General features: G+C 45.8%; 1 protein-coding gene across 1 annotated transcript in view; it reads left to right on the top strand.

The window, feature by feature from the left end:
• The window catches only part of Dpp6 (dipeptidyl peptidase like 6), a 640,714-nt gene that overhangs the window by 590,541 nt on the left and 36,266 nt on the right, over positions 1-13,907 (top strand). The gene's annotated exons all lie outside the window — the stretch shown is intronic.

Below are 13,907 nucleotides of genomic sequence, written 5' to 3'. Positions count from 1 at the left end.
CCAAGCTGGCCTTGAAATCACAGAGATCTGCTTGCTTCTGCAGCTGTTGTACAAGCATTCACTTGTTAGCAAGGCCTATTAAAAGTGCCCTGAGGTCTTTTCCTCTTATTCTGAGTCAGAAAACCTCTCTTAAAGGAACCCCATGAGTCTCTTCTTGTCTTTAGCAAAAAAGAGCCCACCCAAGAATAATGTTGCTACCAAGAAGCCTTGCTTGTCTCTGTTCTTTTGTTTTTAAAATCCTTTTTTTTTTAAGCTTTTGTTAAGTTTTTAGTGGAAGTTCTTAGTACCCATGTTGTAGGCACCATTTTGTTATGAGCACTTTCCCACCAGCCTGGTCCCACAGCCCCATCAGCACCAAATAATACGCACATGGTCTTATCTTACCAGAGAGAGGGTCCAAACCTCTTACTCCTCTTCATCCTACATTTTGACTCTTCTCTACTACATCTCCCAGAATCCTCTTTGTCTCCTAGTCCCACCCTGTCTTTCTTTTCTATCGGCCAACAGGGCTATATTCGTTAATCAATAAGAGACACATATTTACAGAATGACATCTCTTATCACCCAACATTCTTCCAAAACAAAGGTGATCCTGGTGTAGGCTGTCTAAAACACATTAGTGCCCTGAAGCTTTCTGTGCCAAGTCCCCAACTCCTGTGCTTCTTAGACAGGTATCTACAATGGGAACTCAGTTTCCTATCTGTTTATGACTAAGATAACACTACAATATGTGATATCACTTTCTAGTTCTGAGTAAGTTCAGTTCCATTTTTAGGGGATCAATGTCCACCACCTCATGAATTTGTCCCCAATGGGATTCCATAACCTATTACTGCAGGCAAATGAGTTGAACTAGAAAAAAATCATCAAGTAAGGTAACCCAGATCTAGAAAGAGAAATATGATGTTAATTTATTTATGAGTGGATATTAACTGTTAAGATAATTCTTGATAACCAAGCTACAGTCTGTAGAACCACAGAGGTTAGATATAGAGTAAGGGTTACATATAGATCTCATTAAGAAAGGGAAATAGGTTGGGTGATGGTGATGCACACCTTTAATCCTAGCACTCAGGAGGCAGAGGCAGGAGGATCTCTGAGTTCAAGGCCAGCCTATTCTATAGAGTGAGTTTCAAAAATAAGGTAGAAAGTGTTTAAGGATGTGTCAACCTCTGGCTTCCAATTATTCAGCATACCTATACATATAAGCACAACATACATAATAATAATAATAATAATTAGCAAGCAAAAATAATAAAACAGGGTTCAAGAGACAAGCCTCACTTTAAGAAAAGTTGCTAACCATAGGGCTGAAAATGAGTGGGATTGTAGGCCAGGTCCAGGCTCAGTGAAAAAAAAATGTCATGAGGGATTGGATGGTGATATCATGAGGGACTGATTTGTGATCTCTGCCACGTACCATAATGAGGGAGGAGATGGCAGCCCCGTGGCATGTGTCTACCACATTTTGAGTGATCATCTCCTGAAAATGGATACCTCCTTTAAAACATGAGTTTTACATAAGGGATAGCAGTGGGGAGCTACACCCTAACCCACTCCTACTGCAGACTGAAGTGAGACAGGCTATGGTCACAGACCTACATCCCTAAGGCATCATGGTCCCTTGAGATAAGAAAGCAGCATGCCATGAAGAGGCAGACATGAAGGCTGCTACCTAAAGGACTAAGCATGACTAGCTTAGACATCCCCTGAGGGCTTCTGACTATAGTCATCTGCCACGTGGCTTTTGGATCAGGCACAGACATTGCTAGCTTCCTCCAGAATGGCTCAGGTTGTTGCACTTTGGATATCAAATGGTCCTATACTAAAGGCTTACTTAGAGCACCCTATAGAGCTGTGGGGAGGTAGACCTTTAGGAATGTAGACTAAAGGGTCCCTTTCACTTCCTAGGCTGCTATGAGGTAATAAGCTATCATCTGATACATTTCAACCTTGACGCTCAGGCTCCCCTGAGAATGGGTTGTAATACATGGGAGCCAAGCAGCAATGAACTGAAATCTGGAGCCATTGCCCGAAATAAACCTCTCTTCTTTATAAGTGGGATTCCTCAGGAGCCAGCACCCTGCTCTGTGCTAAATCAGCAGTGTAAGCAGAAGTACCCAATTATTTGCTAATAACTCATGAGTAGCCCTGGGGCTGTGAAAACAATAAGTAACCTACATCTTCAGCGATAAAGGTATGTCATTATCTTCAAACATATAGAAGGATATCAGTTCTCAGAGGCAGACTTAAAAAAAAATAGTTGGGATGGCAAAATGGCTCAATATGCAAAGGCACTTGCCACCAGGCCTAAATCCAAGTTCTGTCCCTGGAGTGCATATGATTAGTGGAAAGAGAACCAACTCCTGCCTTCCTCCAACTTCTGCATGCATGCTGTGACATGCATGTACCCACACACATACACATACACACAAAATAAAGTGTTAAGAAATCATTCGATAAACGTGACTGGCTTGCTTCTATAAGCTACCTTGTCCTCTGGGCGACTCTCACACTGAGTTTCTGATGCACTAACCTTGGCTGCCCTTTTTAATTTTGAATTTGTCCACGTGGATGTTTAAAACAGGGCTTGAGGCTCCTTAGAGCATTGCTGGTGGATTTGTGAGAACATCTGCTCACTCTCTCAAACATTTGGAACAATTCCCTTTGAGGCTGTGTATACTAAGAATAGGGAGGGGAATCCTGAGGTGAGCTATGACCTCAGTGAAGTTCCATGAATGGTTCAGATTGTCTCCCTCATCAATAATGGAAGCCCAGCCCTCAGCAGCACACCCAATAAGGCTATTATACTCCTCAGTGACCATGAAACAGCTGTTTCCCATGATAAAGAAGCTACTCCGCATCCTGCTGGCACCTTTCCCGTTACTGGACCAGCATGATGCACTGGCACTTGGTGACTGCAAGATGAGCCGGTGTGTTCTACATGTGTCACCTGAAATGTCCATTTAAAGTGGTGGCATCCTGACTGACAGCAGCACCTTTAAAATATGCCCATTCTCTCCTTTCTGGAATGCTTGCTGTGGTAGAAAAGACTTCTTATTGCCAATCACTTTGCCTGTGGGATCTCTGCTAGACTTGGCTCCCAGGTGGAATGACTACAGTGTGCTTCACGTTATGTATTTCTATGCAAGATGGCTTCTCCAGAGCAACATTTCCTTCCCTTTTCTAGGTATTCACAGAAGGAATATATAAATGAAAGATAAATAGTGTCACTGAGCCTCTAGGGAGGGAGCACAAATCACAAGTGATAAATTTTGATGGTGGATGAGGGTGGGTAACACAGAAAGAGAAAGCTAATGTGGCACCCTGGGTGATGGGGGTAACTGAGGGAACAGAGTAGTTAACTTTCAGAATTTGAATTCTGGTCCACCAGATATGGTGGAGGTGGCCAAGTCCAGGAGCTAAGCTGATCATGACTCATTAGGTTAGGAATTATACCAAGGATCTCACCCTGCTCTCCAGGCTTCCATCTCCCATGGTTCTCACTTACTTCAGGAGACCTGTCCATAGAACCTTTAGAATGGACGGCGAGCCCAAGCAGAAGGGAGCTTTGTTCAGGCTACCACAATTCTGAGTGACAGCCCACATCATCATCTACACCCCAGGGTACTGACATCAGCATCTTCAGGGACCAGTGAGTGAATACAAACACCCGAACTTGAGAAAAGGGTTTCAAGGCCTTGGTAGCATGAGGGAAGGGTACCCTGGGGAGAGGATGCCTACCTCCACCAGCTGCAGGAAGTCTGGATGTAGCCATCCCCACATAGCAGAAGGTGCCACATTGTTGACCAGAGAGCAGGCATTGGAAAAGAAGTAACCAACTGCTAGGGCCTAACACCTTTACTGGAGTCACCCTTTGAAGTTTAAAAGGAGACTGAATAGATTGACCAGGTTGCTTACCAGTATCCTGGGAGAAACCCTGGGTGTTGCTGGATGTTGCTGATTGTACATCAGTAAAGGCCTGTACTGCAGTCCAGGGTAGTCTCAAATTCATGATCCTCCTGCCTCAGACTCCCAAGTGCTAAGATCACAGATTTCACTACACTGGGAGATATCTGCTATAAGACCTTCCCTCACTCCCTAAATACTTCTTTGAGAAGAAAAAGGACCAGAGCAGCACCAAAGAGGGCAATAGACAGCAGCATGTGTGTTCCCAGAGGCACACACGACTGGACAAAGTTGAAAATTCCAAGAAAACAAGAGCTAAGGCTCATAGACTAGAGAAGTATAAAGTGCTTGTCGAGGATGGGAGAAGGCAGAGGAAACGCTCAGGCACTGAGAGAAAGAAAAGGTCTGTTGAGCATGGCTGAAAGAACAGTAGAGCTGGGCATGGCCGTGCAGCCTGGAATCCCAGCACTTGGATCAGGAGCTCAAGGACAACTTCAGATGTGTGAAGAATCTGAGGCCAGCCTAGACCCATCTCACTGATCTTGGAAGATAAGCAGACTTGGGCTCTACTTGGTACTTGCAGGGGACAACCTGCAACAAACAAAAACAGAGAAATCACTCAGTAGCTTAAAAAGTTGCTTGTTGTGGTCCTGGTTGAGAACCTGGATTTGGTCTTCAGCACCCACATTAAGCCTCACAACCATCTATAACTCCAGTTCTGAGGGAGATGACCTCTTCTAAACTCTACAGGCACTGGGCATGCACATGGTACACACACACATACATGCAGGCAAAACACTCATTAATATATAATAAATTTTTGATGGATAGAAAATATGTGACTTATCAATTAGGGCTTTGTGGTTAAAAAGAAAAAACCTATAGCCTTCCATTAGCCAACTTCAGCATTTGTGAAGTTCAAACCAAACTGTGGCACTGCTTCTGTCCCGAGTCATTGATGGAGTAAGTGCCTGGAGACATGATAATGTCTGTAACACACCACTGGCCCTTTGTCATCCCTCACTGTCACATGAGACCTCTGAGACACAGCTCTTGAATCTTCTCGTCCACAGTGCCCTGTGTCCTTCCTTGGGGCTCTGGGAAGCCCCCAGAGGCAGGACCTGTCTCATGGCCTCTGCCCAGCAGCCTTTTTACATTCAGGCTGCTGTAACAACATGCTGTAAAGCAGGCAGCTTCTGATAATGAAATTATAGTTCTGCTCTTCCTTTCTTCTTTTTTTTTTCCTTCCCTTCCTTACCTTCATCTCCTCCTTTCCCCTTTCTCTCCTTCCTTTCCCCTTCTCTGTTTTTTGTTCTCTTCCTTTCCCCTTGATTCTCCCAATTCAGTCTTAAAGCCTTTGCTGGGCAGGGACAGATTAGGCATTCTCACAAAACAGCCCAGCGTGGAATGACTGGTCCATCCCTGTGTAGCCTTGGCAGCCCTGAAACTCACTATGTAAGCCAGGCTGCTCTCAAACTCAGAGTTTGACATCCACCTGCTTCTGCCTCCCAAGTGCTAGGGCTAAAGGTATGTGCTACCACACACAGCTTGGAAGTGTTTTCATTCAAGGGGTGGATTCAATGAATTACAATGTTAGTGATAACGAGAGCGAAGTTTCTTGCCATTGGGCATGAAGGTTGAAAAATAGGCCATAGAAGAAAATCCAGTGAAATCCTAGCTGATGCTAAGCTGGGATACCAGGTGGCCATGTGAGACCTGGTTCCTGGTTTCTTCAGTGAGCCTTGGCTATGAGAGGGACAATCAACTAAACCCAAATAGAAAGTGACAGCCCTGCTGTGCCCTGTTAGCCTCAGTAATTATGTGGTGATATGTGAGCATGCAGGAGGCAGCCTTGCCTGTAGGAGGCACATAACCCACAACATTTGGGGATGGCCACATGTGCCATGTGGGGATAGCCACACGCACCAGTAACCCAGGATCTCTGAGAACTGGATAGAAATTTTGAAAAGACTGGGCATGATTGCTCATGCCTGTGATCCCAGCACTGGGGTAGAAGCAGGAAGGAGATTGAGAAGTTTAAGGTCATCCTCCATTACATAGGTTACAGGCTAACCTGGGCTACGTGAGACTGTATAAAAAAAAAAAAAAAAGTAACAGGCTTCTTACTATAGTAGCAGGAATTGAACCTAGAGCCTTGTGCATGTTAGCTCAGCATATTGCCACTGAGATTCATCCCCAAAGTGGAATTCCAAACGGATACTGATCCACTGAAGAAAATGTCAACTCGTTCTTTGATTTATTGTTTCCTTTCGGTGAGAAGCCTTCCTTCCTTCTTCCCTTCCTCCCTCCCTTCCTTTCTTTTTATGTCTCCTGAGGTGAAACTTATGGCAAAGTCCATGGGGTCTTCCCTATTTAGAGAGAGCAGAGCATTGTGTTGCCTTAATCAGGTTTTCTTTTTTTGTTTGTTTGTTTTGTTTTTTCAAGACAAGGGTTTCTGTGTGTAGTCCTGGCTGTCCTGGAACTCACTCTGTAGGCCAGGCTGACCTCAAACTCACATAGATCTGCCTGCCTCTGCCTCCTGAGTGCTGGGATTAAAGGTGTGTGCTACCACTGCCCAGCTCGGTTTTCCTTTTATTGACAAGAAAGTTTAGGAGGACCCGGGAGTCACACAGTGATGGCTATGTTTCCCTGAAATCAGAACCCCATGATCCTCTGGCTGTGTTGGTTGTTAGCTGACCTCTTGTCCCTCAGTTAAACAGGAGCATGGCTGTTTGGCCAGCTAGCTCAAGATGCTGACATTTCTTCTTAGTGCCCTGATGGCATCTCTGTCTTCATTATCACAAATTAAATTCACTTGACATTTTTGATCATGTGACCTTGCAAAGGCACGTGCAATCCAGCTTCCTGAAAACGTGAGGACCTGCCTGGTGGAACACTCAGTGGGGTGGAAAACACCTCTGCAGCGGCCATGTTTCCCCTAAGCAGGCCATGACCTTTCCCTGCCTTGGACATCCAGTCTGTTGTTGAGAAGCTTCTGTGTGTGGACAGTGAACACAGAGCTGGGGTAAGAGATGACGGAACACCAGCCACTGCCTCTGAAGGGCTTGAGGAAGTGAGAGAGGACCCTTTAAAAAACTGTCAATCCATACTACGGGTGCTACGATCCCTATGGAGACTACATCAGGGCGTTCTCCCACTAACCCTGCATCCCACAAACTCTACTAAAGTCACAATACTAGGAGTGGGTCAGGGCTGCTGATACACTTAGGGCTGAATCAACACGTGTGGAATGGCTTGGAGAGCCGCTGTCTCTGCAAGGTCAGTGCTCAACTTTTCCCTTCCCAGCAGCCAACACACACACACACACACACACACACACACACACACACACACACACACACTTCACAGATGAAAGAGCCGGTTCCATGGTACCAGCAGGCGGGGTGAGAGCCAGGTCTTTCCACCTATGAACATGTCAGAGGCCCACAAGTACAGAAGCACAAGCTTGTGCATAGTGAAAACCAATCTGCAGAATCTAAGACCTGATGGAAGTCCTGGGTACAGCCTGGACACAAGAGGGCACTGCAGCCCGACACATTGGTCTTCACAGGAAGACTACCGGGCTTTGCATAGTTCCATATTTCCCAGTATCAACGTTTTCCCTGTTTAAAACATCACCACTTGGATTAGATAAGTCTGACTCCCTGGGGTCATGGAGAACTGAACCCTGACTCGGACAATGCCTTTTGTGGTACCCTCCGTGTGGCAGACATTGGATTTGATGTTAGACACACAAAAATGGAACATTCAGGGGAGGCCCTGCCATAGGGGAGCCAGAGTCTAGAATAAAAAAAATTTGGAGGATCACAAACACATCCCTAGAGCCTCAGCTCAGGCCATGTTCTCGGTCCCTCGAGGTGGGGCTTTGAGGACCTGTGGACAGTTCAGGAGAGTGAAGGGCATGGGAGAAGGCACAGTGTGGCACAGCCGAGGAAAAAGCCCTGTAAGCACTTGTTTTAACTGTCAACTTTACATAAAGTAGAAACACGTTGAAAAAGAGTCTCAGTGGGGGATTGTCTAGACAAGGTTAGCTGTGGGCACATCTGTGAGGTTTTCTTAACTGGGTTAATTGTGGTAGGAAGACCACCCTGAATGTGAGCAGCACCATTGATGGGCTTGGCCTGTACTGAATGAAAAGGATAGCATATGAGCTGAGTACAAGCATGTGTGCGTTTATTCTCCCAACTCTCAACTGTTATGTGACCAGATGCTTTACCCTCCTGGTGCCTTGACTTCCCCAAAACGAGGGACAGCAATCTGGAACTATGACTCAAATAAACCCTTTCAAATAATGCTTTTGTCGGGGCATTTTATCACAACACCAAGAAACAAAGCTACGGTGATGCTGTAGGCGGCTGAGAAGGGGCTGCTCAGTGATAGGCAAGTAGCAGGAGGGAGAGGCAGCGAGGGGAAGATGCCCGTGACAGCTGAGATGAGAGGGGAGTGTCCGAGCCAGGGAGTGCTAGCCAGCCATGGACCTGTAGTGTAATGGCACTGACTTTGCCCGGGTGGAATCAAGTTTAGTTTTTAATTTTTAAATTATATTTTGATGTATTTTATTTTGTGTTGGAGGAGTGGGGTGTGTAGGTATACAGGACAATTTGCAGGACTGGCTCTTCCCTTCTACAGTTTGACTTCCGGGAAATGAACTTGTATTGTCAGGCCTGGCAGCAGGTGCCTTTACCTGCTAAGCCATCTTGTTCCTGTGATCAAATTGTTGTTTATGATTTGAGAGTTAGAGCAAAACTTATACTGCTGGTAGTGGTGGTGGTTATGATGACAGTGACAGTGACATTGTTGCTGCTTTCGTGTCGCTGTTTTGATGGCGCACTCGGGAAAAGGATGCTGGTGGTGTTGGTGCTAATATACTGATGATGCTATTGTCTCTGTCACCACAACTATGACTCGGGCGGGCCCCCAGAGGTCGCCCTTGGGCTACTCTCACATATTGCCTATAGGAGGGAAGCTCAGTTTTTATTTGATGCTGACATGAGTCAACTTAACCATTAGTGAATAATGGCTACTCTATTTTATACTAAAATGACCAAAGTTTCTGTTTTAAAATACTTATTTTTATTGTGTGTGTGTGTTGTCTGCATGTACATATGTATACCACATTCATGCCTGGTGCCCTTAGAGGCCAGAAGAGGGTATCTGATCCCAAGGAACTGGAGCCACAGACATTTATAAGCCATCATGTGGGTGCAGGCAATTGAGCCCAGGGCTTCTGGATGAACATCAAGGCTCTTAACTACTGAGCCATCTCTCCAGCCCTCAGACCAAAGTTTCTGATGGACAGAGATTGGTGTGGACACAGAATTCTTATTTTCTGTATGGGTCTCCATGGTCAGTGGAACAGGATATGGAAAACCTGCTCTAGGATGGACTCTACTGGGCAGGATAGGATGCCGAGGACTGTGGGGATAAACAGATACACAGTTCTCGGTTAGATCAACAGCATTGTTTCAAAACAAAGAAAAAAAATGACATGGGGAAACTTGGCTGGCCAGAAACATTAGCCTGGGCAGGCATACCCTTGGCTGCCCATTCCCCACCCTCACCCCCAGACACGCCATGCTATGAGCAGAGATGCCCTGTGACAACAAGGGTTGGGAAGGAGGTATATGCAAGGCAGGGAATGCTGAGCACCACCAGGGTTCCCATGGGCTGCGGGAGCGCAGTTGTGCAGATGCTGTGACCTTGGACTCCAGGCTGTGTACATGCACCTCTAGGCTCTCCCCAGCCATCTGAAACACCGCTCTGACTTGAGGTTTCCTGAAAGGAACTTGTTGTAAGGCAGCAACATCTCTAAAACCACATCCCTGGCTTTGCTAAAGAGGCTGACCCTGAAGCCTGTCGCCAGCCCTCAGAATCAGCGCCCACCCTCTCTGCCTCACTAATCCCTGAAAGTGCTGCGAGAAGACTTATAACTGACCCATGAGGAAGGAACCAAGTGCTGTCTCCTTGCTTAGATGGTGGATCTCCCGTTTTAACAATTCCAACACCAGAGCTGCTCTTATGCTCTCTCTAAAGTCAGTGGTCTATCTTACAGCAGGAAATGCCTTTATACCACTGCCTATCAGTGCAGCTGGAGGTGAGCACCGTTTCCACAACTGAGGGTGTTGGCATCCCACCAGAGGGCAGTGTAATGATAATCTCAGGCACACAGTGAGCATCTAGAAGGTTTCTGCTGAAGCTCCTGAACCTTTAGCCTTTTTCTGACCCATAGAGTGTATTGTACCCAATTTCTTGGTGCCGCTCCCAGAACCACCTCTGGCCCGACGCCTCTTCTTTGGTCTTTGCATAGAGAGGAGCCCTGGCAGGGGCTGACTCCTGATCCACACAAGCCTGTCCCACCCACCCTCAGCCCTCACAGGGAGCTGAACCTCCAGTCAACTGCAGTGTGATGTAGAGGGGCTGGCATTTCAAAGAACATCTGTTCTGTCACACTTTAGCAACACGGTTATTAGAGCAAGAGGAAATTAATTACACTTGTCACTGTGTGTTCCAACCACACTGCTGCTTCCTCTCTATGGAGCACTCACGTGTGTGTGGTAAAATACTTCACTGGCGCTACACACTGTTGGTTTTGTTTAAATTGTCCCTAATCTCTCACTGATGCCTTCAAAATAGAGGGGAAATTGGGAAGTGGAGATTTTAATTGTAGAAATAAAAAACTGAAGGAAAATTTAAGGAGCAAGGCCTCAGTCAGCATCCATCCATGTACAACATGCACACATCCAGACACACAAGTGCAAACCCACACGCTCACACTGATGCACACGTGTGCACATGCATATCCTTGTTCTACAGCGATAACTCATTTCTTACTCTTTTCTCCAAAGACCTTTTTGTTTGTTTTATGTGCACATGTGGTTTTCATGTGTGTATGAATGTTTGCATGCATGTAAACTTACTGATTTAGGAAGTGCAGCTGAGGGTGAATACTGAGGTCTCCCGTTACTCTATAATGAAGTATGGAGTCAAAGAACTCCGCTGGCATCACACAGAGTGTCCCAGCTGCTTGGGTATAAAAGCCATCATGGCCCCTATAATTCTTCACCTCCATTTATTCACAAAGGATGAATATGAAATAGATGTAGTTCCCACTTTTGGGGATCCCTTTAAGGAATAAATGGGCATCTACATGCAAAAGATCAGGACAGTGAGTGGCACACAGGACACACAAACATGGCATAACAAGGTCAGTACTTGTCATTATTATCATTGCTTCTATGACCACAAGAAAAGAAGGCACAGTCAGAATCTTACAGCAAAGTTTAGAGCAAATACTGAGGACACTGTGGAAGGTCCACAAGAGGAGAAGAGAAAAAGGACTTCTGGGTGGGAAAAGAAGATACAGAGATGAGAAACACACAACCTGACTAGGAGAGAGACATGTGGCCGAGGACCATGACCCCAGGTCAGAGTTTAGAGGGTTTCAGGTCTCACACACAGATGTAGACATTATCCATGAGCTATGGAAGCAACCAGAGCCCTATCAAAGAGGGCTGTGGTTGCAACTGTGGAAGTCCTTAGGCATGAGAAAGATGGCAGGTGAGAGGTTGTGACCATGGAGATGGGAGACTTTCAGCAAGTAAAAGAGAGAACCAACATGAGGGAGAAAGAGGGTGGGTGTGGCTGCCTTTGTTCCAAACGTGTTCCACCTGCAGCCATGGGCTACATGCAACCAAGGGAAGATATGGGTATGGCTCCACACAAAATCAGAAACTCACTCAAAACATTACGAAATTTGTTTTCAAATATTTTTGTAACTAGAGTATGGTTTGTGCATGTGGATTTTGTAGCTGTCAGTGTCATGTCTTAATGCTGAAGGGGACATGCCTAGGTGGTGTGACTTGTTTTTTGGTTTGGGGTTTAGTTTTTCAGAGACTGCATCTTGTATATCTCAGGCTAATCTTTGGGTTGACCTTAAAGTCCTGGCTCTTCAGTCTCCATCTCTAGAGTGTGAAGATTACAGCCATATACCATGATGCTCCGTTTCTGTGGTGCTGGGAATCGAACCCATGTATACTGGGAAAGCACTCTACCAACCACATCCCTAGTCCCATGATTTGCTTATTCTGTTCCCTTTGAGGCTGGAAGAAGGATGTGGTTTTGGGATCTTAAGTCATTTCTATCAAATGACTTAAGGTGGAACCAAGGCACCACCTTCCTTACAACCAAATATATCCCTACCACTGCCATTGGGACAGCAGGTAACCCAGACAGAAGCCCAGAGATGCACTGTGAGGTGAGGACCTGGTTTATCCAATAGAAAAGCACAGTGAACGTGAAAAGGAAGATGGGCAGAAAACTTCAAGAACAGTGCCCATGGAGGTCCATGAGACTGAGGCGCAGGGCATGACCGGCCTCCGTGGGCCTGCATTCTCCCATTTGGGTGAAGCTACCTGTCCTGAGTCAAGGACTGATCAGATTGGAGAGTAATAATCTCACTGGTCACCCATGCTGGATGTGAAACCCGAGTGTCTCATCCAAATGAGCACTGTCCTCTCAGGAAGCTGAGCTCACATTCCCGCAAGGAGGGAAGGTTTTAGAAACCTGCTCAACCCACTATCCCCTTGTCAAGGCAAGATACACAATAGTCACACCTTAGGCCAAACATACAGTGGATTTAACCTTGAAGGAGCATTATAGTCTTGAACTCTCTGACCTTAAGTCAAGATGGAATGGAGCCACTTCTGTGGGTCCCGAGAGAATGCAAGCCCTTCCTCCTTGAGCATGCTTGATGATTGACAGGGTCAGCTGTGCATCCTGCCATAGTGCTGTCATTACCAAAGACAGACGGGATCTTGCATAACATCTAGGCATGTGACAGGAAATTGTGAGGCTAGTAAAGAGCAATAACCATCATTTCCTGGGGGACCATATCACCAATGCATCAGCTACTAATTCACTTAACCAGACATTATCAACTGGTGATGTACTGTGTTTTCCACATGTGACGTACAAAGTTTATAAGTTGAAGTTGGCTTTGTGGGCTCATACCATAATCCTATTACTTGGGAGGCGGTAAATTTAAGGCTAGTCTGGGATACAGGGAGGCCCTATCTTGATGACAATAACAATGACGATGGTATATGAGGTTGCCAAGTTTCAATAATGACTGATGACACAAGACATAAATATATCGTTGGGAATCACATTAAGATACAATTGTTTTCATTGAACTCACCACTGAATTAGAACCACAATATGGCAGGCCAGATACAAACTATTACTGTTCAACAGTCAGGACAGTGCCAGGTCCTTTGAGAAGTGAGTCGGGAAGAGCCTGTTGAAGGAGCCAGAGGCCCTGGTCTAGATTCCAGCCCTGGCACATTAGAGGACAAATCAGACAGTGTGTGTGCACTGAATCACTTTTCACAAAGCTGAAACCTAAGTTCCTGCCATCACAGAATTCTGGATAGCCTATGAATATGTCACTGGGTGCTGGCCAGATGATGCACACCTGAAATCCCAGCATGTAGGAATTGGAGGCAGGAAGGTCAACAGTCCAAAGTCATCCTCAGCTATATAGTAAGTTCAAGGCCAGCCTGAGCTACATAATACCCTTTCTCAGTAAACATGAGCTAAATTTTAAGTTTAAATGTTCACCGGGGTAACATGATGATGCTGTGGCTTAAATACAGGTCTGGGAGCTTTTGTAAAGCAGATGCCTGGAGGAAGGGGTTAAAATCCAGGAGTCTGCCAAGGCCCCTCCCTTTTTTACAAAAATGATTATTATTGTTTCAATCATTGGGGAACTCTCTCCTCCCTGAATGCTTATCGTGTGCCCAAGACTCACACATAATTTCTGCTGCAAGTGGCCACATGTGATGAGAACAAGTCAGCTTGGTATAGTGTCTTCGTCATTCATGAGTGTGTAAAACAGTCTACCCACCTCCTCCTCCCTCATTGAGCAGCGCTGTTCAGACTTGCCTGCAAAAACAGAATCACTTTCAAGTTCCCTGAAC

The sequence above is a fragment of the Phodopus roborovskii genome, unplaced genomic scaffold, assembly GCF_943737965.1.
Source record: "Phodopus roborovskii unplaced genomic scaffold, PHOROB, whole genome shotgun sequence".
Lineage (NCBI taxonomy): Eukaryota > Metazoa > Chordata > Mammalia > Rodentia > Cricetidae > Phodopus > Phodopus roborovskii.
This window is presented reverse-complemented; position numbering and strand designations above follow the sequence as displayed.